This window comes from Neomonachus schauinslandi, chromosome 5 (assembly GCF_002201575.2).
Source record: "Neomonachus schauinslandi chromosome 5, ASM220157v2, whole genome shotgun sequence".
NCBI classification, from domain to species: domain Eukaryota; kingdom Metazoa; phylum Chordata; class Mammalia; order Carnivora; family Phocidae; genus Neomonachus; species Neomonachus schauinslandi.
The window spans coordinates 171,614,031-171,619,235 of record NC_058407.1 but is presented as its reverse complement, the minus strand read 5'-3'; the positions used below and the strand labels follow the sequence as shown (position 1 = coordinate 171,619,235).

The window sequence follows — 5,205 nt, the reverse complement described above, 5'->3', positions numbered from 1 at the left end:
ATGAACATCTTAAACTTGTAACACCTCAGTTTGAATCAACAATAACTTAGTTTTATAATATACAACAAATTTGTTCCTACATATTGCCATCCCTTACCCTTTACAGTGCTACTGTCACAGATTATATCTGTATACATAGTTTTCACGTTAACATAGATTTTATAAATATTGTTCTATGCATTTGTCTCTTAAATTGCCTAGGAAAATGGATGAGTTACATACAATAACAATAATCATGGCTTTTATATATTTACCTATGTAGTTACCTTTACAAGTGTTCTTTATTTCTTTGTATAGCTTCAAGTTACTATCTAGTATCCTTTCATTTCAGTCTGTAACACTCCCTTTAGCATTTCTTGTAGAGAAGGTCTACTAGTAACAAACTCTGTCAGCTTTTGTTTCTTTGGGAATGTGTTAATTTTGCCTTCATTCTTTTTTATTTTTATTTTTTTTTAAGATTTTATTTATTTATTCATATGACAGAAAGAGACACAGTGAGAGAAGGAACACAAGCAGGGAGAGGGGGAGAGGCAGAAGCAGGCTTCCTGCTGAGCAGGGAGCCCGATGTGGGACTCGATCCCAGGACCCTGGGATCATGACCTGAGCCGAAGGCAGATGCTTAATGACTGAGCCACCCAGGCGCCTGCCTTCATTCTTTCTTAAAAAATATTTTATTTGAGAGAGATAGAGAGTGAGAGAGCACAAGTGGGGGGAAGGGCAGAGAAAGGGAGAAGCAGACTCCCTGCTGAGCAGGGAACCTGATGCGTGGCTGGATCCCAGGACTCCAGGATCATGACCTGAGCCAAAGGCAGATGCTTAACTGAGCCACCCAGGCGCCCTGCTTTCTCCTTCATTCTTGAAGGATAGTTTTGGCAGGTATAGAATTCTTGGTTGACAGGTTTCGTTTTTCAGCACTTTAAATAATTCACCCCATTGCCTGCTGCCTCCCTGGCCTCTGATGAGAAATCTACTGTTAATCTTGCTGAAGATCCTTTGTATGTTACAAGTTGCTTCTCTCCCTGTTCTCAAGATTCTTTTTGTCCTTGTTGTCCTGTGTCTTGCTGTGTATCAATGTGTTCATTCTACTTGAGTTCACTGAGTTTCTTGAATATGTAGATTCATGTATTTTATCAGATTTGGAAATTTTTCAATAATTTTTTTTTAATAGTCTTCCTGCCCCTTTCCTCTCTCTTTTCTCCTTCTGGGACTCTCATTATGTGTATGTTAGTACACTTGATGGTGTTCCACAGGTCACTTCGCCTCTGTTGATTTTTCTTCATTGTTTTCTCTTCCTGCTTCTCAGATTGGAATATTTCATTACAACAATTTTCATGTTTGTGGATTCTTTTGTCTGCTCAAATCTGCTGCTGAACACCTCTGCAAATGTTTTAATTTCAGCTATTCTACTTTTAAGCTCTAAAATTTAAATTTACTTCCTTTTTTATAATGTCTGTCTCTTTATTGATATTCCCTATTTGTTAAGACATCATCCTTCTGGTTTTCTTCAGCTTTTTTTGATAGTTTCCTTTAGTTCTTGGAGCATAGTTAAGACAGTTGCTTTAATGTCTGTGTTCTCTCAGGAACAGTTTCTGTTTGAGATATTTTGATTTATTATTTAAAAAAATATTTAGTTTCCACCCCCATTCCTGGCAGAGGGCTCCTAAAATCCTTGTAAATTCCTAAGTGATAAGAGCAGTAGGAGCATCTTTTGTTCTAATGACTCTGGGTGGGCTTCTGGATAGTTCCTGGATGGGAGCTGGCCATCTGAAAAACCAACCCATGATTAGAACCCTGGGAAGGGGCTGGAAGTGAAGTCAATAATTGATCATGCCTATGTAAAGAAGCCTCCATAAAATCCCAAAAGTTTGGGGTTCAGAGAGCTTCCAGGTTGGTGAACACATTTAAGTACTGGGAGGGTGATGCACCCCAACTCCATGGGGACAGAAGCTCCTATGCTCTGCACTTTCTCAGACTTCACTCTATGCATTTCTTCATCTGGCTGTTCATCTGTATCCCTTATCATATCCCTTAATAAACTGGTAAGTGTAAGTGAGTGTTTCCCTGAGTTCTGTGAGCTGTTCTAACAAATAATTGAATCTGGGGGCAGGGGGGTCACAAGAACCTCTGATTTGTAGCCAATTTGGATAGAAGTCTTGGGTAACCTGGGGACCTACTAATTGCCATTGGTATCTGAAGTGGGGGTCAGTACCTGGGAGGCTCAGTCAGTTAAGAGTCTCATCTCCCTTTGGTTTGGGTCATGATTCTGGGGTCCTGGAATCTGACCCTTTGTCAGGCTCCCTGCTCAGTGGGGAGCCTGCTTCTCCCTCTCCCTCTGCCGCCTGGCTTGTGCTCTCTCTCACACACTATCTCAAATGGATGAATTAAATCTTTAAAAAAAATGAGGTGGGGGCAGTCTCATGAGAGTGAGCCCTTAACTTATAAGATCTAATGCTACTTATAGTGTCAGAATTGAGTTAAATTGTGGGACACCCAGGTTGTGTCACAGAATTGCTGGGTGTGGGAATAAACTCCACACATCTAGTGTCAGAAGTGTTGTGAGTGTGGTCATTATGTGAGAGTAAAGGAGAAATATAGTAAAACAGGAGTGTAGATTTTCCCCTATTCACTGTTCATTTTTTTGCTCCTGGGAATGGGCCATACTTCTTGGGTCTTTGCACACTTCATACTTTTTCGTTAAAAACTGGATGGATATTTTTAGTATTGTTTAAAAAAAAAAAAAAAGGAAAGAAAAAGACTCCCTAGTTCTTCGCAGATTGGCTTTGTGTTGGGGCATTCCTTTAACAATTAGCCAGGCTGTTTACATCTCTGCCTTAGCCTTCACTTCCTGTTTATGCAGAGTTTAAAGACCAGCCAGCGGCGAAAGCCTATGATCTTTCCCAGGTCTTTTCTGAACGTACATCCTGCCCTGGCCATGCACATGGATTTCTAGGTCCCCCAGTATGTGAGGGAGTTTTTCAAAGCCCTTTTCCCCAAAGTTTCTCACTCTCCAGCTTTTCCTCTCCAGCTTTTCCTCCCCAGCTTTCAACACATCTATTATTTATTTCAACTGTTATTTCTTGCCCCAGACAGAAGTGTTGTCCATTTGGCTTTCATTCTTTGCCAGGAACATCCTCCAGGTAGCCATGGCCATCTTTCCACCCTGAGAGAGTTCTGGATTAGGAAGAACAAAGGCAGGTCTCTTGTGTCAGTTCTTCAGGGAACCCATAGGCAAGTTAAAACAGACTGACAGAATTCCTTCAGATCAAGGTCTCCTGAAGTTCTGGACTAGATGTGCACACCGGGAATGATGGATGCCTTCGAGACTGCAGCTGCACTGAGAAAGGATGGGGTAAGGCTAAATTAAAGAGCCAGATCCTCATCCCAGCCTGTTTTGGTGAACTTCCTCATGGTTAAGCATTTGCTTAGTGGCTGTAAACCTTTGACTATCTTTCAGAGTCTTGATAAAATTGATTCTGACAGGGGTGCCTGGGTGGGCTCAGTCGTTAAGCGTCTGCCTTCGGCTCTGGTCATGATCCCAGGGTCCTGGGATCAAGTCCCGCATCGGGCTCCCTGCTCGGAGGGAAGCCTCCTTCTCCCTCTCCCACTCCCCCTGCTTGTGTTCCCTCTCTCTCTGTGTCTCTCTCTGTCATATAAATAAATAAAATCTTAAAAAAAAAAAAAAACAAAACAGTTGATTCTGACAGTTTTTGCCAGGATTTTCAGTGTTACAGGGAGAGACAGCCCCTGGAGATCCCTACTCTACCATTTTTGCTGACATCACTCTTAAGAATTTTTTTAATGCCAATTTTTGTTTGTTTGAGCATAATATATAAGTGTTACACATGAAAAATATGAGAAATGTGGTCACTGGGGATCTTCAGAGAGTTTGAGGAGCTCTAATCACCAGTCTCTTGGTTATTCTGATATCCCATTTCCCCCACTTTCTTGGAAAAATGGTGAAAACTATATACCAAGGTGACTGCATTGTTTTGTCTTCCATACAGATGTTGAAATTGAGAGTGATCATTTCGGTTGAAGAGAAGGATGGATGAAACAGAGTTGGGGACTGTAGCCTTCCCATGAACATAAGGAGATGACATGGAAGTCAGAAGACAAAAGCAGAGAAAAGAACAGTGATGTATAATGGCATGAGCTTTCAAATGAAGGAGGGGAAACATAGGAAGGACGATGTAACATCTTAGATTTAAAATAACTTCTATCAGGAAGCAGCCCGGGACGTGAGGCCCGGTCTCCAGCAGCTGCCCCAGAGCCGCTGGATGGACAGGAGGACCTGTCTGACTGCCATGGCCAAGAGCAACTGGGACACGATTGTGCAAGAAGGGCCCCAAATCCAAGCAAGCTATCTTAGCAGCTCGGGGATGAGGAGAAGGGGTGGAGACTTCCAAGAAATGGGCTGCTGGCCAGAACAAACAGCATTTGATCAGCAAGACCACGGCCAAGCTGGACTGGGATACTGAGGAGCTACACCACCACCGGGTGACCCTGAAGGTGGGCAAAGTGATCCAGCAGGGCCAGCAGAGCAAGGGGTTGACTCAGAAGGACTTGGCGATGAAAATCCACAAAAAGCTGCAGGTCATAGTGGACTACGAGAGTGGACAGGCCATTCTTAAAAACCAGGTTCTGGGCAAAATTGTGAGAGAGCTTTTGGCCTCAAGCTCTGGGGGGAGGATATCAGGAAGCCGATTGAGAAAGGGCCAAGGGTGATATGAATGCAAAACCTAGAAATCAGTGCGATCCGGCTGATCTCTCCTAGCTGGTTCCCCTTGACCACCAGTGCCAGTGTGGGTCTCTTCACCTGGAGGAGCAGAACGTGGGGGTATCAACCCTGCCTAGGAACACTCTCTACCCATACCTGCTGTCAAGCAACCAAAACCTTGCAAAATAATAAGTAAATAAAATAACTTCTATCTATCCAGGAACAAAACCATAATGTGTGTTCTTACCATAATGATTACATATGGTTCTTGTTTTTTGCACCAATGTAGAAACACAAGAATAAAAGTAAGATGAGAGAGAGAATCAATATAATCAATAGAAACCCGATTAGAGTATAAAAGTTTGGCTGATTAAAAAAGATACGTATATAAGTCATATGATCTCCACAAATTAACAGGAACAACTTAGAACATGTTATGAGCAGTGATTCTCACGGTAGTAGCTGAAACAAAATAGCAAATAATAAGT

The 5,205-nt window shown here is 42.4% G+C and overlaps 1 pseudogene; it reads left to right on the top strand.

The window, feature by feature from the left end:
* The first annotated feature begins 4,304 nt into the window (after positions 1 to 4,304).
* On the top strand, positions 4,305 to 4,730 carry LOC110571862 (annotated as a pseudogene).
* Positions 4,731 to 5,205: the final 475 nt, after the last annotated feature.